We start from the raw sequence: 22,203 nt of genomic DNA, 5'->3' as shown, positions 1-22,203 counted from the left end.
TTACAATGTAATTACTATATTCCTGACCTACATATTTGTGGTATTTATTTTTAGAATAACGAATTTATGTTGGAATTATTTTTTTATCCGATGAAAATCTGGAGTAACGTAACGTAATAAAGTCTGGGAACTGCATTGGAAACATACGGGATACAGTAAAAAGGGTCAAAGTCACTTACTTTACTATAGCTATAAAACACAAACAGATATGGTCGGGTCGGTCAAATAGTGAACATTGACTTTCTATTTATTGGAAGCCATAAATAAACAACTTAGGTTCATGATAATGATAAATAATTTACAGCGTCTTCGATTCCTTGCCCAAAAGGAACAACGATTCTATGAATCAGATTCGTAAAACCCTTCATCCTTTCTGACAACCAACCCGAAACACAAAGTAAAGAGTTCACTATTTGTCCGCTTCGACTATACACTTGAAACATTTCTTGGATATGTGTTTCAATGTCACATTACTCACATTATTGCATATTTTGACTATCCATTGCATACATATTACATACATTTTCAATTTTTTTGATTCTTCAATTTTTTATTGCTTCAAATTTTCAATTTACAATTTTTCGTTTCGATTTTTTATTTTCCTTATTTTTTCTATTTTACAACTTTTGTTTTCGACTTGACAACTTCTCGATTTTACAATTTCTAGGTTTTCCAATTTTTCGATTCATTACATACATATCTTTATTTTAACCTATAAAGGTTATCATAAAAAAAAATAAAATCCGCAAAATCAATCTTACAATTATTCGAAAAATAAAAATTCGACCAATTTTTCGTATTTCCTTTTTCTTTGTTTTCTCATTTTTAATATACTAAGTTGCAAAAGTAAAGGAACGAAGAGAGAATTATAAAGATAAGATACTGATTTTGGCAAATGATATGCCCTCTATTTCGGTTTCATAATTTTTCGTTTTTTCAACTTTAATTTCTTCAATTTTGCAATTCTTCCATATTAAAATTTTTCATTTTTCGATTTTTCAGTTTCTCAGTTTTTAATTTTTCGTTTCCTCAATTGTCCAAATTCTTGAATTCTATTTTTTATTTTACCGGTTTTTAATTTTCAGTTTCTCGATTATATATCACATCTTTTCTTTTTTCATTTACTTTATTATTTCAATGTTCCTTTCGATTTTATAATTTTTCGCTTATTCAATTCTTCAAACCTTCAACCTTTGAGTTTTCAATTGCTTGATTTCCCAATTTTTCAATTTTGCTATTTTCGTATTTCTCAATTATCCGATTTAGTTAATTTTCAATATTTCGATTTCACAATATTTTGTTTTTATTTTATACTTTTTCGTTTTTCAATTTTGATTTTTCAATTTTACAATTATGCAGTTGTTAAAATTTTTTTTACTCGAAAAGTAAAAAATTGGAAAATCGAAAAATTGCAAATCCAAGAACTCAAGAAACGAAAAATGGAGACATTGAAAAACTAAAAATTGAGAAACTTACAAATCTAAAAAAAATTATAAATCGAAAAATTGGATTTTTTTCCAATTTTTCGATTCATTAATTTAAGGTTTCTCGATTTTTAGTCTTTCAATGCTTCGAGTGTCCGTTTCTTAAATTCCTCAATTTGTTATTTTCCGATTTTGCTATTTTTTCCAATTATTTAGTTTCTTGATTTTTCGATTTTTCAACTTTTCGAAAAAAAAATGAAAAAATTGCAAAATTGAAAAAATGTTGAAAAATATTTCAGTATTTCGATTTTAGGACTTTTGTATATCTAAATTTTTCGATTTGCACGACTTTTTAATTTTTCAATTTTTTAAGTTTTTATTTCTTCAACTTTTCGATTTGAAATGTTTCGTTTCGGTTTTTTATTATCTTCATTTTTTCAATTTTTCGGTCTCAAAGTTCAAATTTTCGAATTTTTCGATTTTTAACTTTTCAATTTTTAATTTTTGAAGTTTTTCGACTTGACAATTTTTCGATTTTACAATTTTTTTTATTCAATTCGTTTTTTCTTGTTTCTATTTTTTTGGTCCATTAATTCCTTTGGATTTTTAAGTTTCTCAATTTTTCGTTTCTTCAGTTCGTCGATTTGTAATTTTTCGATTTTCTACTTTTTCGACTTTGGAATATATCGGTTTTATCAAATTTTTTCCCCATTTTTTAGTTTCTTGATATTTCAATTTTTCGACTTTTCGAAAAAAATATGGAAAATTCGCAAAATTATAAAACTGAAAAATCAAAAATGAAAACTTTGGAAAATTTAAAAATTGACAAACTTAATAACTGAAAAACTGCAAAATTGAAAGAACGAAATATTGTAAAATCGAAACATTGAAAATTAAAAAAAGCGGAAAACCGGATAATTGTGAAATTAAAAAATTACAACATCGAAATTTTTTTCAGTTTTTCGATTTTACAACTTTTGGATATTTAAATTTTTAGATTTTGCAATTTCTCTATCTGCAATTTCATGACTTTAATTTTCCAATTTTTCAGTTTTTATTTCTTAATTTTTTCAATTTTTGGGTGTCTCAAAGTTCTGACTTTATAATTTTTCTTATTTCAATGCGAAATTTTTCTATTTTTGGATTTTCAACTTAGATTTTTTAATTTTTCGTTTCTTCAATTTACGACTGGAATTTTTTCTGGTTTTCATTTTAAATATGCATACACTAATTATAATTTTAAAATTTTTCGCTTTTTCAATTTTACGACTTTGGTATTTTTCCATTTTCCAATTATTGGATTTCTCAATGTTACAATTTTTGGGTTTTCCAATTTTTTTTATTCAATCTGTTTTTTATTCTTTCAATTTTTCGATTCATTAATTCTTTTGGATTTTTATGTTTCTCAATTTTTCGTTTCTTCAGTTCTTCGATTTGTAATTTTTCGATTTTCTACTTTTTCGATTTTACAATAGGTCGGTTTTATCAATTTTTTCCCCCATTTTTTAGTTTCTTGATATTTCAATGTTTCGATTTTTCGAAAAAAAAATGGAAAAATCGAAAAACTGAAAAATTAAAACTAAAAAACGAAAAAATTGAAAGAACGAGATATTGTAAAATTGAAATATTGGAAAACTTTTGGATACTAAAATTTTTCGATTTTGCAATTTCACTTTTTGATTTTAAATGTTTCAATTTTTCAGATTTTATTTCTTCAAATTTTCGATTTGAAATTTTTCGTTTCGGTCTTTTATTTTCTTCATTTTTTCAATTTTTCGGTGTCTCAAAGTTCTAATTTTATAACTTTTTTAATTTCTCGTTTTTTTAATTGTAGATTTTTTAGTTTTTCTTTTCTTGCGAAACAAAAATGGAAAAATTGCAAAATTGTAAAAATGAAAAATCAGAAAAAAAACTTTGGAAAATTTAAAAATTGGAAATCAAGAACACGAAAAGAAAAATTGAAAAATCGAGAGTTTAAAAATTAGGAAACATAAAAACTGAAAAAGAGCACAATTGAAAGAACGAAATATTGTAAAATCGGTATATTGAAAATTAAAGAAACCTGAAAACCGGATAATAGAGAAATCCAAAAATTACATCATTGAAAAATTTTTCAGTTTTTAGATTTTACAACTTTTCGGTCTTTAAATTTTTCAGTTTTTATTGCTTCAATATTTGGATTTGAAATTTTTCGTTTCGGTTTTTTATTTTCTTCATTTTTTCAATTTTTCGGTGTCTCAAAGTTTTAATATTATGATTTTTCTTATTTTAATGCGAAATTTTTCAATTTTTCGATTTTCAACTTTTAGATTTTTTAATTTTTCGCTTTTTCAATATTCCGTTTCTTCAATTTTTGATTTCCATTTTTTCGAGTTTTCATTTTAAATATGTATATAGTAATTATAATTTTAAAAATTTTCACTTTTTCAATTTTACGACTTTGGTAGTTGTCCATTTTCCAAATATTGGATAATAAGCTTTTTCATTTATTCGATCTCTCAACTTTTCGATTAGTAATTTTTGAATTTTTCGACTTGACCGTTTTTCGATTTTACAATCTTTGGGTTTTCGAATTTGTTTTATTCAATTCGTTTTTTCTTTTTCAATTTTTTGATTCATTAATTCTTTGGGATTTTTAGGTTTCCCAATTTTTCGTTTCAATTTTTTACTTTTTCAACTTTGCAATATCTCCGGTTTATCAATTTTTCCCCATTTTTTAGTTTGTTCATATTTCAATTTTTCGACGTTTCGAAACAAAAAATGAAAAAATCGCAAAATTGGGAAATTGAAAACTCAAAAATGAAAACTTAAAAAATGGAAACCAAGAACATGAAAAGAAAAATTCAAAAATCGAAAGTTTAAAAATTGAAAAAATACAAAATTGAAAGAAAGAGATATTGTAAAATCGAAATAGTGAAAATTAAAGAAACCTGAAAACTGGATAATGGAGAAATCCAAAAATAACAATATTGAAAAATTTTCCAGTATTTCGATTTTAGAACTTTTGGATATTTAAATTTTTCAGTTCTTATTTCTTCAATTTTTCGACTTTAAACTTCGTTTCGGTTTTCCGTTTTCTTCATTTTTTGAATTTTTCAGTGTCTCAAACTTCTAATTGTATAATTTTTCTTAATTCAATGGGAAATTTTTCAATTTTTGAATTTTTCGATTTTCAACTTTTAGATTATTAAATTTTTTGTTCTTCAATTTTAGCTTTTTCATTTTCTCGATTTTTCAATATTTCGTTTCTTCACTTTTTAATTTGCATTTTTTCTAGTATTCATTTTAAATATGTATACGCATAGTAATTATAATTTAAAAAAAAAACACTTTTTCAGTTGGACGACTTTGATATTTTTCCATTTTCCAATTGTTGGAACTTTTTCATTTATTCAATTGTTCAACTTTCCGATTTTTAATTTTTGAATTACTCGATCTCTCAATGTTACTGTTTTTCGACTTGACAATTTTTCGATTTAACAATTTTTGGGTTTTCCAATTTTTTTTTATTCAATTCGGTTTTTTTTCTTTCAATCTTTTGGATTTTTTTGTGTCTCAATTTTTCGTTTCTTCACTTCTTCAATTTGTAATTTTTCGATTATCTACTTTTTCGACTCTACAATATCTCGTTTTATCAATTTTTTCCGGTTTTTCATTTCTTGATTTTTGAAAATTTCGACTTTTCAGCTTTTTGAAAAAATCGCAAAACTGTAAAATTGAAAAATCGAAAATGAAAACTTTGGAAAGTTAAAAAATTGTAAATCAAAAACTTGAAAAATTGAAAAAGTGCAAAATTGAAAGAACGAAATATTGTAAAATTGAAAATTAAAATTGGAGAGATCGAAAAATAGAACATTGAAAAATTTTTCAGTTTTTCGATTTTAAAACTTTTGGATGTTTAAATTTGTCAGTTTTTATTTCTTCAATTTTTCGTTTTGGTTATCATTTTCTTGATTTTTTCAATTTTTCGGTGTCTCAAAGTTTTAATTTTATATTTTTTCTTATTTCAATGTGAATTTTTTCAATTTTTCGATTTTCAACTTTTAGATTTTTTAATTTTTCGTTTCTTCAATTGTAGATTTTTCAGTTTTTCAATTTTTCAATATTTCGTTTCTTCAATTTTTTGATTTCCATTTTTTCGAGTTTTTTCATTTTAAATATGTATATAGTAATTATAATTTTTAAAAATTTTCACTTTTTCAATTTTACGACTTTGGTAGTTTTAATTTTCCAAATATTGGATATTAAACTTTTTCATTTATTCGATCTCTCAACTTTTCGATTCGTAATTTTTGAATTTTTCGATGTCTCAATGGCACTGATTTTCGATTTGACAGTTTTTCGATTTTACAATTTTTGGGTTTTCGAATTTGTTTTATTCAATTCGTTTTTTCTTTTTCAATTTTTCTATTAATTAATTCTTTTGGATTTTTAAGTTTCCCTATTTTTCGTTTCTTCAGTTCTTGGATTTTCTACTTTTTCAACTTTGCATTATCTCCGTTTTATCAATTTTGCCCCATTTTTTAGTTTGTTCATATTTCAATTTTTCGACTTTTCGAAACAAAAAATGAAAAAATCGCAAAATTGGGAAATTGAAAAATCAAAAATGAAAACTTAAAAAATGTAAATTGAAAAATCGAAAGTTTAAAAATCGAAAAAATACAAAATTGAAACAACGAAATATGAAAACTGGATAATGGAGAAATCCAAAAATTACAATATTGAAAAATTTTCCAGTATTTCGATTTTAGAACCTTTGGATATTTCAATTTTTCAGTTTTTATTTCTTCAATTTTTCGAGTTGAAACTTCGTTTCGGTTTTCCATTTTCATTTTTTGAATTTTTCGGAGTCTCAAAGTCACTTTTTTGATTTGTAATTTGTGTAAATCGTTTTATCAATTTTTTCCGCTTTTTCATTTCTTGATTTTTGAAACTTTCGATTTTTCAGCTTTTTGGAAAAAATCGCAAAATTGAAAAATCGAAAATGAAAACTTTGGAAAGTTTAAAAATTGGAAATGAAGAACATGAAAAGAAAAATTGAAAAATCGAAAGTTTGGAAATTGAGAAACTTTAAAAATTGAAAATTAAAATTGGAGAGATCGAGAAACAGAACAAATTTTTCAGTTTTTCGATTTTAGAACTTTTGAATATTTACATTTTATAGATTTTGCAATTTTTCGATTTGCAATTTCACTACCTCTTAATTTTGAATTGTTCAATTTTTCAGTTTTTATTTCTTTAATTTTTCGATTTGAAATTTTTCGTTTTGGATTTTTATTTTCTTCATTTTTTCAACCTTTCCATTTCTCAAGTCCTGACTTTTTAATTTTTCTTTTTTGTCAATATGAAATCTTTCGATTTTCATGTTAATTTTTTAATTTTTCGTTTCTTCAATTTTTGATTTGCAAATTTTTTAGTTGAAAACTCTTGAAAATTTAAAAATTGGAAATCAAGAACATGAAATGAAAAATTAAAAAATCGAGAAATTAAAAATGAAACTGAAAAATCGAAAGATGAAAAACTGTAATATCGGGAAATTACAAATCGAAAAATTAAATTTGAAAAAACGAAAATTTGTGATATCAAATACTTGGTCGAAGATATGAATCCATATTTTTCGAAAAGTTATAAGATTTCATTTTGCGAATTTAATTTTTTTATTATATTTTTTTAATCTACGAGTGCATTTTGAGATGACGTCGTCAATTTTTTTGAGAGGGGTAAATGAATAAATTTTTATTAACGATTTAGCATGATCACGATAACTTTAAAACGTTTGCAAAATTTGCAAAATGTTAGGATTTTTTCTCCAAAAATCTGGATGTCTAGAGTGAAAGCTCAAGACGGATTCATAGACTACAAGTGCAGAGTATCTTATTTTATAAAAATAAAAACAAATTTACTATTGTAAATTTTTGAAATGAGGTCATTTAAATTATAGTTCTAATATACATACAAAATTTTACAACAATTTGTCCAGTAGTTTCGAAGATTATATGTCTAATAAAAATCCGGACAGAGGGGAAGTAAAAGAGGTAATTGTGTAATAAAAATAGTGGTTACAAGCTCCTAGAAAACATTAGTTTAATTTTAAGTGGCGAATGACTGGGTATTATTATTATTAGCAAATATTTATGCATATAAACCGCATATAAAATTTTTCCATTTTAAAATTTTTCGATTTTTAACTTTTCAATTTTTAATTTTTGAATTTCTCAATCTCTGAATGTTACTGTTTTTCGACTTGACAATTTTTCGATTTTACAATTTTTTTTATTCAGTTCGTTTTTTCTTATTTCAATTTTTCGACCCATTAATTCTTTTGGATTTTTTAGTTTCTTGATATTTCAATTTTGCGACTTTTCGAAAAAAATATGGAAAATTCGCAAAATTGTAAAATTGAAAAATCAAAAATGAAAACTTTGGAAAATTTAAAAACTGACAAACTTAAAAATTGAAAAACTGCAAAATTGAAAGAACGAAATATTGTAAAATCGAAACATTGAAAATTAAAAAAAAAAGCGGAAAACCGGATAATTGTGAAATACAAAAATTACAATATCGAAATTTTTTTCAGTTTTTCGATTTTACAACTTTTGGATATTTAAATTTTTAGATTTTGCAATTTCTCGATCTGCAATTTCATGACTTTAATTTTCCAATTTTTCAGTTTTTATTTCTTAATCTTTTCAATTTTTCGGTGTCTCAAAGTTCTGACTTTATAATTTTTCTTATTAAAATGCGAAATTTTTCAATTTTTGGATTTTCAACTTAGATTTTTCAATTTTTCGTTTCTTCAGTTCTTTGATTTGTAATTTTTCGATTTTCTACTTTTTCGACTTTACAATATGTCGGTTTTATCAATTTTTCCCCAATTTTTCAGTTTCTTGATATTTCAGTGTTTCGGTTTTTCGACTTTTCAAAAAAAAAAATGGAAAAATCGAAAAATTTAAAAATTGGAAATCAAGAATTTGAAAAAAAATTTTGAAAAATCGAAAATTTAAAAATTGAGAAACTCAAAAATTGAAAAATTGTAAAAATGAAATATTGAAAAACTTTTGGATCCTAAAATTTTTAGATTTTGCAATTTCACTTTTTGATTTTAAATGTTTCAATTTTTCAGATTCTATTTCTTCAAATTTTCGATTTGAAATTTTTCGTTTCGGTTTTTTATTTTCATTGTTAAAAATTTTTCAGTGTCTCAAAGTTCTAATTTTATAACTTTTCTTATTTCAATGTGAAATTTTTCAATTTTTGAATTTTTCGATTTTCAACTTTTAGATTTTTTAATTTCTCGTTTCTTCAGTTGTAGATTTTTCAGTTTTTCTTTTCTTGCGAAAAAAAAATGGAAAAATCGCAAAATTGTAAAAGTGAAAAATCAGAAAAAAAACTTTCGAAAATTTAAAAATTGCAAATCAAGAACACGAAAAGAAAAATTGAAAAATCGAAAGTTTAAAAATTAGGAAACAAAAACTGAAAAAGTGCACAATTGAAAGAACGAAATATTGTAAAATCGGTATATTGAAAATTACAGAAACCTGTAAACCGGATAATGGAGAAATCCAAAAATTTTACATCATTGAAAATTTTTTCAGTTTTTCGATTTTACAACTTTTCGATCTTTAAATTTTTCTGTTTTTATTTCTTCAGTTTTTCGATTTGAAATTTTTCGTTTCGGTTTTTTATTTTCTTCATTTTTTCAGTTTTTCGGTGTCTCAAAGTTTTAATATTATGATTTTTCTTATTTTAATGTGAAATTTTTCAATTTTTCGATTTTCAACTTTTACATTTTTCAATTTTATGACTTTGATAGTTGTCCATTTTTCAAATATTGGATATTTAACTTTTTCATTTATTCAATCTCTCAACTTTTCGAGTTGTAATTTTTGAATTTTTCGATCTCTCAATGGCACTGTTTTTCGACTTGACACTTTTTTGATTTTACAATTTTTGGGTTTTCGAATTTGTTTTATTCAATTCGTTTTTTCTTTTTCAATTTTTCTATTAATTAATTCTTTTGGATTTTTAAGTTTCGCTATTTTTCGTTTCTTCAGTTCTTCGATTTTCTACTTTTTCAACTTTGCAATATCTCCGGTTTATCAATTTTTCCCCATTTTTTAGTTTGTTCATATTTCAATTTTTCAACTTTTCGAAAAAAAAAAGGGAAAAATCGCAAAATTGGGAAATTGAATACTCAAAAATTGAAAAAATACAAAATTGAAAGAACGAAATATTGTAAAATCGAAATAGTGAAAATTAAAGAAACCTGAAAACTGGATAATGGAGAAATCCAAAAATTACAATATTGAAAATTTTTCCAGTATTTCGATTTTAGAACTTTTGATGTTTAAATTTTTCAGTTTTTATTTCTTCAATTTTTCGAGTTGAAACTTCGTTTCGGTTTTCCATTTTCTTCATTTTTTGAATTTTTCGGTGTCTCAAAGTCACTTTTTCGATTTGTAATTTTTCGATTATCAACTTTTTCGACTTTACAATATCTCGTTTTATCAATTTTTTTCCGGTTTTTCATTTCTTGATTTTTGAAACTTTCGATTTTTCAGCTTTTTGAAAAAATCGCAAAATTGTAAAATTGAAAAATCGAAAATGAAAACTTTGGAAAGTTTAAAATTGGAAATCGAGAACATGAAAAGAAAAATTGAAAAATCGAAAGTTTGGAAATTGAGAAACTTGAAAAATTGAAAAAGTGCGAAATTGAAAGAACGAAATATTGTAATATTGAAAATTAAAATTGGAGAGATCGAAAAATAGAACATTGAAAAATTTTTCAGTTTTTCGATTTTAGAACTTTTGGATATTTAAATTTGTCAGTTTTTATTTCTTCAATTTTTCGTTTTGGTATTTCATTTTCTTGATTTTTTCAATTTTTCGGTGTCTCAAAGTTTTAAATTCATAATTTTTCTTATTTCAATGTGAATTTTTTCAATTTTTCGATTTTCAACTTTTAGATTTTTTAATTTTTCGTTTCTTCAATTGTAGATTTTTCAGTTTTTCGATTTTCAATAATTCGTTTCTTCAATTTTTTTATTTCCACTTTTTCGAGTTTTCATTTTAAACATGTATACAGTAATGATAGTTTTTAAAAATTTTCACTTTTTCAATTTTACGACTTTGGTAGTTGTCCATTTTCCAAATATTGGATATTGAACTTTTTCATTTATTCAATCTCTCAACTTTTCGAGTCGTAATTTTTGAATTTTTTGATCTCTCAATGGCACTGTTTTTCGACTTGACAATTTTTCGATTTTACAATTTTTGGGTTTTCCAATATTTTTTATTCAATTCGTTTTCTTTCTTTCAATCTTTTGGATTTTTTTGTGTCTCAATTTTTCGTTTCTTCGCTTCTTCCATTTGTGATTTTTTCATTATCTACTTTTTCGACTTTACAATATCTCGTTTTATCAATTTATTTTCCGGTTTTTCATTTCTTGATTTTTGAAATGTTCGATTTTTCAGCTTTTTGAAAAAATCGCAAAATTGTAAAATTAAAAAATCGAAAATGAAAACTTTGGAAAGTTTAAAAATTGGAAATCAAGAACATGAAAAGAAAAAATGAAAAATCATAATTTTTCAGTTATTTCTTTAATTTTTCGATTTGAAATTTTTCGTTTTGGATTTTTATTTGCTTCATTTTTTCAACTTTTCCATTTCTCAAAGTTCTGACTTTTTAATTTTTCTCTTTTTCAATATGAAATTTTTCAATTTTCAACTTAATTTTTTTATTTTTCGTTTCTTCAATTTTTGAATTGCATATTTTTTAGTTGAAAACTTTTGAAAATTTAAAAATCGGAAATCAAGAACATGAAATGAAAAATTGAAAAATCGAAACTTCAAAAATTGAGAAACTTAACAATTGAAATATCGAAAATTAAAAAACCGAAAAACCGAATAATTGAGAAATCCAAAAATTACAACATTGAAAATATGACGAATTGAACAAACGAAAAATTATAAAATCGAAAGAAACATGAAAAAATAAAAGAAACAGAAAACGAAAAATTGTGATATCAAATCGAGAAAAAGAAACTTAAAAAATTGGGAAAATGAGAGAAACGAAAAATTGAAAATTCGAAAGATGAAAAACTGTAATATCGGAAAATTGCAAATCGAAATATTAAAATTGAAAAAACGAAAATTTGTGATATCAAAAAATTGGTCGAAGGTATGAATCCATATTTTTAGAAAAATTATAAGATTTCATTTTGCAAATTTAATTTTTTTTTTTTTTTTTTAATCTACGAGTGCACTTTGACATGCCGTCATCAATTTTTTTGAGAGAGGTAAATAAATAAATTTTGATTAACTATTTAGCATGATCACGATAACTTTAAAACGTTTGCAAAATGTTAGGATTTTTTCTCCAAAAATCTAGATGTCTAGAGTGAAAACTCAAGACGGATTCATAGACCACAAGTGCAGGAGTATCTTATTTTATAAAAATAAAAACAAATTTACTATTGTAAATTTTTGAAATGAGGTCATTTAAATTATAGTTCTAATATACATATAAAATTTGACAACAATTGGTCCAGTAGTTTCGAAGGTTATATGTCATGTCTTCCATTTTTCCATTTGCAATTTTTCGTTTCGGTTTTATTGTTTATTTTTTCAATTTTTTGGTTTTTCAATGTTCTGATTTTATAATTTTTGTTTTACAATTTGTCTATTTCATGTTAAATATGTAATACTCCTAATAACTATGATTCTAATATTATTTGATTTTTTCAATTTTACAATTTTTAATTTTTTGATCTTTAATTTTTATTTTAATTTTAATCTTTTGATGTTACAGGATTTTCACTCCACAATTTTGACGATTCTATAATAATTTTTCCATTTTACAATTTTTGTGTTTTCTGATTTATCAATTAAATTCGTTTTATGTTCTGTAAAGTTTTTCGACTTACTAATTTTTTTCGATAACTTTAAAACGTTTGCAAAATTTGCAAAATGTTTGGATTTTTTCTCCAAAAATCTGGATGTCTAGAGTGAAAACTCAAGACGGATTCATAGACCACAAGTGCAAGAGTATCTTATTTTATAAAAATAAAAACAAATTTACTATTGTAATTTTTTTAAATGAGGTCGTTTAAATCATAGTTCTAATATACATACAAAATTTGACAACAATCGGTCCAGTAGTTTCGAAGATTATATGTCTAATAAAAATCCGGGCAGAGGGGAAGTAAAAAGTAAAAAAGGTAATTATGTAATAAAAATAGTGGTTACAGCTCCTAGAAAACATTAGTTTAATTTTAAGTGGCGAATGACTAGTTATTATTCTTATTATTAACAAATATTTATCCATATAAACCGGCTCTTGAATTATTAGTGTTACACTGTACACAAAAAACGATATATTTATCCCCACTAAAAAAACAATGACATCATTGAAAACATAAAATGTACAGGATCAGTTTCGAAGTTATCGATAATTCAAACTCCAACTTCTATCACAAACATTGAAAAAACGTCCCATCACAAATGCGTCAAAATCGTATTGACTCGTTAATGGAAAAGTCTTATCGCAGCTGATTCGAAACAAAAAATATAAACAAAAATGACCCTCCGGTACTAAAATACCCATGAAACCTCATCTTATGGACTAATCTCCATAAACCTCCGAAAATAGCTCCCGCAATAATAGAACGAACGCTCATTTTCCGAATCTCGGTTGGCCTAGACAATGGCAAAACAATCCCCACGTGACCCGTCACCGCCAACCGTGCCACCACACTCTTATCTCTTCTCCTTAACATCACAACAACTTCTCGAACCTCAGCGATAAACTAATTAAACATCACCCGACATCGTCGATCCTATTTCCAGCATCCCGTTGCACTTTCGCTCGCATTAGCCATAATGGCAGGCGGGAATTCGGCGAAAAAACAGCGCCGCGCTAAGGTCAGCTGGGCCTTTAACGGCTAATGTATACAGAAAGCAAGGTTATTGTTGTAATATCTCGACGAAACGCCATCAAACAGCACTCCCTCCGATTAAATAAACAAGTCGAGCCCTCCGGATCCCATCGCTTCGAAGACTAAACAAACATGGCGGTTTTAACCCCCCGGAGCGGTGTCGGGGGTGTTTGGCGCGTCTTCGCCAAAACTTGGCGAAAGGCGGGCGCGTCGCGGCGATCGAGGCGGCGCGGGGGCGGCTGTCGCCCCCGGGGGGCTCGTCGGGGGCAGGGGATGACTTACCGATTTTTGTTGATGGTTTCGGAGCGCGTTTCGGCGGGTTCCCACTGGCACGAACGGCACTGACGCACTGGGGTTTTAAGCGACTCGCCGACGTCACGGTGGTTTGTTAGGGTTTTACTCGTCGGAAATTAAATAACTAATGCTATGGAATACGACGGGTTATCTACATAAACATAACTGTGCGCTGATATGGACAGCTAATTGTCAACTGAACTGACGTTTGAGTTTAGTCACGTGATGTAATGAAGGGATTTGTTTGGACGGGCGGTTGGACGGATGGAGGCGACGAAAGCTTGTAGCATTACCGGATAGATGGCGCAACGACGGGAAACGTCAAACCACGATCTGTAATAATTTGAACTACAGAGTTCTATTTTATGGCAATTTTCAGGTATTACTCCATTATAAATTAAGCTAAAATATCATCAAATTATGTTAATTAATTAAGGCACAAAAATTTAGTAGGACGTAAAATTTCAAAACACATTTTTAAAAGAACGATCTTTTGACATACTTATACACATTTTAGACGTAGCTGTTTATCTGTTCACATTAACAATTTTAAAAATTATTTAAGCTAGAGTAGTGTTCAGTCTGGTTATTGAATTATAAAATAAGCATTTAAATAAGCCATACAAATTTTAATGGAATTTCCACGTTGTTATTCTGTAGTCGGTCTAAAACCTATGCACTTTCATGGCTCCTGTGTATAATGGGTTGCAGAAACACATAGATTTTAATTTTTAAACTGTGATTTTATATAAACATTTCATAAGTATTCTTCATTTTGATGCTTGATATAACCTGTATGCATATGATTTTGAATTGGACTACGAATTTGACATCTAAGCTTAATTGTGTTTGCAGATTTTTCTGATTTGTCAACACTACTTCTGTATGCATATGATTTTGAATTGGACTACGAATTTGACATCTAAGCTTAATTGTGTTTGCAGATTTTTCTGATTTGTCAACACTACTTCTATAAAATTTAAAAGTGGTTCCCAGGAAAACGTGCTTTGAGCGTATTCTAGCGGACAAAAATGACTACATTTGAAACAAATTGTATATCTGAAATTTTTGCTGGGTAAATAGTATCTAAATAACCTGTATTCCTCGAGTTTTCAATTTACAGTTTTTGAGTTTCCTTTAATTATTCATTTCTTCGAATTTGGATTTGCAAGTTTATGTTCCGATTTTTTATTTTCTTCATTTTTACAATTTAATTCAATTCAATTTAATTTACGATGTTTAATTACAATAATGCTTTAATAAGATTATTTGTGGAGTTATGCCAAAACTGTTTACTAGTTATTATGCATCAGTGATTATTATTAATTTGTGGATTTTTCAATGCTACGATTTTACATTTTCTGTATTTCCAATTTCAATTTTTTCAACTTTTCGTTTCTTCAATTTATCGATTTGCAATTTTTCAAGCTTTGTTTTTTGTTTCTTCATTTTACGATATGCAATTCTTCCAATTTTCATTTATAAATTTTTCAGTTTTTAGATTTTCCCACTTTTGGATGTTTCAATTTTTAAATTTTACAATTCCTCGATTTGCAATTTCACCAGTTTTCCATTTAATTTTTCAATTTTTCGCGTTGTCAGTATTTCATGTCTTCCATTTTTACTTTTGCAATTTTTAGTTTCGGTTTTTTTTGTTTACTTTTTTCAATTTTTTGGTTTTTCAATGTTCTGATTTTATAATTTTTGTTTTACAATTTGTCTATTTTATTTTAAAAATGTGATACTCCTAATAACTATGATTTTAATATTGTTTGATTTTTTCAATTTTACAATTTTAAATTTTTTGATCTTTAACTTTTTAGTTACTCGATATTAAATTTTTATTTTTTTTTAATCTTTTGATGTTACAGGATTTTCACTCTACAATTTTGACGATTCTATAATTTTTCCATTTTACAATTTTTGTGTTTTCTGATTTATCAATTAGATTCGTTTTATGTTCTGTAAAGTTTTTCGAATTACTCATTTTTTTTCGATTTTTGAGTTTCTCGTTTTTTCAGTTCTTCAATTTCTAGTCGTAATGTTTAGTTTTTCAATGTTTCAATTTTTTGATATTTCAAGTTTTTGAATGAAAAAAATGCAAAAACTGCAAAACCGTAAAATTGAAGAAACAAAAAATTATAAAATCGAAAGAAACAGTGAAAAAATGAAGGAAAATAAAGAATAAAAAATGAAAAACAGTGTCATCGAAAAATTGCAAAATTTGGTAGTAGAAAATTTGAAAAAATTAAAGCTAAAAAACGAAAAACTATGAAACCGAAGCCTTGAAAAACGAAAAAAAAAAAGGAGAATGAAAGAAAATCAATAAAACAAAATGTGATATCAAAAACATGTAAATTCTAAGAAAAAGAACATGAAATTTTGTTTTGTTTAACCTTTTTTTATGTTTTTTGGGCGTTTTTTGACCCTTTTTTTAATAATTTAATTTTTCACGGATTTCCATATCTTTTATTATTCGCATTTTTCTTTTTTTACTTTTTTTGTCAGTTTTTTTGTTTTTTGTTGCTTATAATGGCATTTTCTTTATTGCTTTTTTTCTAGTAGTCATTTTTTTAACGTCTCTTTTCTAATACTTTTTTTGCCGTATTTCTTGGCACTTCTTCTGATTTTTTTTTGCCACCTTTTCTGTTCCTTTTTTGCGCATTTTGTCTTTTTTTGTAGAAATTTTTACGAATAATTTGTTTTTTTTTTTCATGTTTTTTTTTCGCATTTTAGGGCCTTTATTGGTCGTATTCTTTTTTAAAAGTCCATTTTTGTGTCTTTTTCGCCTTTGTCGTCCCCTTTTTTGTCACTTATTATTATCTTTTTCTTAATTGCTTATTCCTAGTCGCCGATTCTCCAACACTTTTTAATCGTCTTTTTGTGGCGTTCTTGTAGTATTTTTTCGTCGCTTTTATGAGAACATTTTTTTTCTTCCTTTTTTTATGCATTTTTGTCGCCTTTTTTGAAGTCCCTTTTTTATCGCTGTTTTTTTATTGTCTTCTATTATTTATTTTGTTAACGTTTTACATTTTATTGTCTTTTTTGTCGCCCATTTTTGTCTTTTTTTTTTACAATTTACTTTCTCCTAGTCCCCAATTTTCCAAGGGTTTTTTATTTATCTTTTTAGTCCCTGTTTTTGTTCTCCTTTTTTTGGTTTTTATTTGTCCGTTTTTTCGTTTGTTAAATCCGTTTTTTCTCGCTTTTTACTTCCTGAACGTAAACTAAGCAAGATTAGTAACCGAGTCCATTGAACTTCTTGCCACTTTCATGTTTTCTCGACATTTCATTACCTCTAGAGTAGGAAAAAAGTGGTCTCCCGTTTCCGTCTGTCTGTCGTCTATCCATCGTTTGTCTGTCTGTCTATCTGACTCTGTCGCTCATTATCAAATTTTGCATGTATATTAAGTGGTAAAACCCTAACAAAAATTTCAATAATCATCCCCACCACCAATGAAGTTTTTAATTTCATGAATAAGATACACCTGCGGTCGATGAATCCATATTCAGTTTTTAATTAATGTAACTGCCTTCTAAAATATTATTCAATAAGTAAATTCTGAAGAATTTCTGCTATAGAATATTTTGATTTGCCACAGTATTTTTGAGAATATTAATGTTTCAACTTGTGTTAGTGCAACTAAAGAAATTCATAAAATAAATTTATTTCATGCAACCAAGAATACACTTGAACCTAATATTTAACCGAAATTTTCGGTGGGTACAATTTGTCAAAGCACTAAATCATTTTAAAATGGTTATCGAATGACAGATTTCTAAAAGTTAGAATGAAGAATCAGAAAAATAAGTAAATACGTATTTCAAACACAACGATTTACTGGTTGGATAACATTTTGTCAGATGATTGTACTGGTTGTTCTTTAACCTGTTTTTTGTTAAAAAATGTCATTCTAAAATGAAAAAAAAATTCTAACTATGCAACCAACACTACACTTAATTGTTAATTGATAAATCATTAAAATGGTATATTGTAATTATGTAGTAAGTCAAGGTTACCTTATAGTGATAATCAAAATTATCACCTCGGCAGTAAATAAATTCTTAAAGACCTTTTCAGGATATTCAAATTTTGTGCCTTTTGTGTAATGAACAATAATGAAACAGGAAAAGGTTTACCCGTACAAAATCCATTTGGTACAAGAGCTAAACGAAGATGATTTTGATCGTAGAGTTGAATTTATCGAAATTATTATGAACAGCGTGTTTGATGGTAACGGAGCAACATTTTCGAAAGAATCGGTACAAAATGCGAATTTTTGAAAATTTCTAAAAATTTCGATAACTCTACGGTCGATTCCGGAAAAACGGTTGCAATTATCAAAGAAACGAAGCCGGAATTGAGTTCCATAGCTCGAAATCTACAAGAAAATGTATTTAGTTAAGTTTCGAAAATGTCAAAAATTGGCCGATATTTGAAGAAGGGGGGACCATTGGAAAAATTTCACTTTTAAAAAAGTTGTCTAAAAATTGTGAAAAAATTCAGGGACGTAGATCTCGACGTGCTGATTCCAAAATAATAGGATGTTAATGGTCACGGAGCAACATGTTCGAAAAATCACTACGAAATGAGAATTTTTGAAAATTTCCAAAAGTGTCGATACTTCAACGGTCGATTCCAGAAAAACGGTTACAGTTATCAAAGAAACGAAGTCGGAAGTGAGTTCCACGGCTCGAAATCTACAAGAAAATGTATTTAGTTAAGTTTCGAAAATGTCAAAAATTGGCCGAAATTTGAAGAAGGGGGGACCATTGGAAAAATTTCACTTTTAAGAAAGTCGTCTAAAAATTGTGAAACAATACAGGGACGTAGATCTCGACGTGCTGATTCCAAAAATATAGGATGTTGATGGTCCCGGAGCAACATTTTCGAAAGAATCACTACGAAATGCGAATTTTTGAAAATTTCTAAAAATTTCGATATTTCAACGGTTGACTCCGGAAAAACGGTTGCAGTTATGAAAGAAACGAAGCCGGAAGTGAGCTCCACAGCTCGAAATCCACAAGAAAATATATTTAGTTAAGTTTCGAAAATGTCAAAAATTGGCCGAAATTTGAAGAAGGGGGGACCATTGGAAAAATTTCACTTTTAAGAAAGTCGTCTAAAAATTGTGAAAAAATTCAGGAACGTAGACCTCGACGTGCTGATTCCAAAATTATAGGGTTTTCATGGTCACGGAGCAATATTTTCGAAAGAATCACTACGAAACGCGAATTTTTGAAATATTCCAAAAATTTCAACATTTCAACGGTCGATTCCGGAAAAACGGTTGCAGTTATGAGAGAAACGGAGCCGGAAGTGAGTTCCACAGCTCGAAATCTACAAGAAAATGTATTTAGTTAAGTTTCGAAAATGTCAAAAATTGGCCGATATTTGAAGAAGGGGGGACCATTGGAAAAATTTCACTTTTAAAAAAGTTGTCTAAAAATTGTGAAAAAATTCAGGGACGTAGATCTCGACGTGCTGATTCCAAAATAATAGGATGTTGATGGTCACGGAGCAACATTTTCGAAAGAATCACTACGAAATGTGAATTTTTGAAAATTTCAAAAAATTTCGATATTTCAACGGTCGATTCCGGAAAAGCCGTTGCAGTTATCAAAGAAACGAAGCCGGAAGTGAGTTACACAGCTCGAAATCTACAAGAAAATGTATTTAGTAAAGTTTAGAAAATGTCAAAAATTGGCCGAAATTTGAAGAAGGGGGGACCATTGGAAAATTTTCACTTTTAAGAAAGTCGTTTAAAAATTGTGAAAAAATTCAGGGACGTAGATCTCGACGTGCTGATTTCAAAAATATAGGATGTTGATGGTCACGGAGCAACATTTTCGAAAGAATCACTACGAAATGCGAATTTTTGAAAATTTCCAAAAAATTCGATATTTCAACGGTCGATTCCGGAAAAACCGTTGCAGTTATCAAAGAAACGAAGCCGAAAGTGAGTTCCACAGCTCGAAATCTACAAGAAAATGTATTTAGTTAAGTTTCGAAAATGTCAAAAATTGGCCGAAATTTGAAGAAGGGGGGACCATTGGAAAAATTTCACTTTTAAGAAAGTCGTCTAAAAATTGTGAAAAAATTCAGGGACGTAGATATCGACATGCTGATTCCAAAAATATAGGATGTTTATGGTCACGGAGCAACATTTTCGAAAGAATTACCGCGAAACACGAATTTTTGAAATATTCCAAAAATTTCGATGTTTCAACTGTCGATTCCGGAAAAACGGTTGCGGTTATGAGAGAAACGGAGCCGGAAGTGTGTTCCACAGCTCGAAATCTACGAGAAAATGTATTTAGGTAAGTTTCGAAAATGTCAAAATTTGGCCGAAATTGGAAGAAGGGGGGACCATTGGAAAAATTTCACTTTTGAGAAAGTCGTCTAAAAATTGTGAAAAAATTCAGGAACGTAGATCTCGACGTGCTGATTCCAAAAATATAGGGTATTAGTGGTTACGGAGCAACATTTTCGAAATAATCACTAAGAAATGCAAATTTTTGAAAATTTCCAAAAATTTCGATATTTCAACGGTCGATTCCGGAAAAACCGTTGCAGTTATCAAAAAACGAAGCCGGAAGTGAGTTCCACATCTCGAAATCTACAAGAAAATGTATTTAGTTAAGTTTCGAAAATGTCAAAAATTGACCGAAATTTGAAGAAGGGGGGAAAATTGGAAAAATTTCACTTTTAAGAAAGTCGTCTAAAAATTGTGAAAAAATTCAGGGACGTAGATCTCGACGTGGTGATTCCAAAAATATAGGATGTTGATGGTCACGGAGCAACATTTTCGAAAGAATCACTTCGAAACGCGAATTTTTGAAAATTTCGAAAAAATTCGATATTTCAACTATCGATTCCGGAAAAGCCGTTGCAGTTGTCAAAGAAACGAAGCCGGAATTGAGTTCCACAGCTCGAAATCTACAAGAAAATGTATTTAGTTAAATTTCGAAAATGTCAAAAATTGGCCGAAATTTGAAGAAGGGGGAACCATTGGAAAAATTTCACTTTTAAGAAAGTTTTCTAAAAATTGTCAAAAAATTCAGGGACGTAGATCTCGACGTGCTGATTCCAAAAATATGGGATGTTGATGGTCACGGAGCAACATTTTCGAAAGAATCACCTACGAAATGCGAATTTTTGAAAATTTCCAAAAGTGTCGATACTTCAACAGTCGATTCCGGAAAAACCGTTGCAGTTATCAAAGAAACGAAGCCGGAAGTGAGTTCCACAGCTCGAAATCTACGAGAAAATGTATTAAGTTAAGTTTCGAAAATATCAAAATTTGGCCGAAATATGAAGAAGGGGGGACCATTGGAAAAATTTCACTTTTATAATAGTTGTCTAAAAATTGTGAAAAAATTCATGGACGTAGATCTCGACGTGCTGATTGTAAAAATATAGGGTGTCGATGGTCACGGAGCAACATTTTCGAAAGAAACACTACGAAATGTGAATTTTTGAAAATTTCCAAAAATTTCGATATTTCAACGGTCGATTCCGGAAAAACCGTTGCAGTTATCAAAGAAACGAAGCCGAAAGTGAGTTCCACAGCTCGAAATCTACAAGAAAATGTGTTTAGTTAAGTTTCGAAAATGTCAAAAATTGGACGAAATTTGAAGAAGGGGGGACCATTGGAAAAATTTTACATTTAAGAAAGTCGTCTAAAAATTGTGAAAAAATTCATGGACGTAGATCTCGACGTGCTGATTGTAAAAATATAGGATGTTGATGGTCACGGAGCAACATTTTCGAAAGAATCACTACGAAACGCGCATTTTTGATAATTTCCAAAAATTTCGATATTCCAACGGTCGATTCCGGAAAAACCGTTGCAGTTATTAAAGAAACGAAGCCGGAATTGAGTTTCACAGCTCGAAATCTACAAGAAAATTTATTTAGTTAAGTTTCGAAAATGTCAAAAATTGGCCGAAATTTGAAGAAGGGGGGACCATTGGAAAAATTTCACTTTTAAGAAAGTCGTCTAAAAATTGTGAAAAAATTCAGGGACGTAGATATCGACGTGCTGATTCCAAAAATATAGGATGTTGATGGTCACGGAGCAACATTTTCGAAAGAATCACCACGAAACGCGCATTTTTGATAATTTCCAAAAATTTCGATATTTCAACGGTCGATTCCGGAAAAACCGTTGCAGTTATTAAAGAAACGAAGCCGGAATTGAGTTTCACAGCTCGAAATCTACAAGAAAATTTATTTAGTTAAGTTTCGAAAATGTCAAAAATTGGCCGAAATTTGAAGAAGGGGGGACAATTGGAAAATTTTCACTTTTAAGAAAGTCGTCTAAAAATTGTGAAAAAATTCAGGGACGTAGATCTCGACGTGCTGATTCCATAAATATAGGTTATTGATGGTCACGGAGCAACATTTTCCAAAGAATCACTACGAAATGCGAATTTTTGAATATTTCCAAAAATTTCGATATTTCAACGGTCGATTCCGGAAAAACCGTTGCAGTTATCAAAGAAACGAAGCCGGAAGTGAGTTCCACAGCTCGAAATCTACAAGAAAA

At 27.9% G+C, this 22,203-nt stretch overlaps 1 long non-coding RNA gene across 1 annotated transcript in view; it reads right to left on the bottom strand.

Annotated features, from left to right (window-relative positions):
* The window catches only part of LOC135143755 (uncharacterized), a 169,185-nt gene extending 155,323 nt beyond the window's left edge, over positions 1-13,862 (bottom strand). The window contains exon 1 of the long non-coding RNA XR_010282890.1: positions 13,643-13,862. This is a non-coding gene — a long non-coding RNA (uncharacterized LOC135143755). The remainder of the gene's footprint in view (positions 1-13,642) is intronic.
* Positions 13,863-22,203: the final 8,341 nt, after the last annotated feature.

Source organism: Zophobas morio, unplaced genomic scaffold (genome assembly GCF_036711695.1).
Source record: "Zophobas morio isolate AGI-343-1 ecotype UQ-CSIRO unplaced genomic scaffold, CSIRO_AGI_Zmor_V1 ptg000075l, whole genome shotgun sequence".
In the NCBI taxonomy this organism is placed as follows: Eukaryota; Metazoa; Arthropoda; class Insecta; order Coleoptera; family Tenebrionidae; genus Zophobas; species Zophobas morio.
The sequence above is the reverse complement of the archived record's forward strand: the minus strand, read 5'-3'. Positions and strand labels throughout refer to the sequence as shown.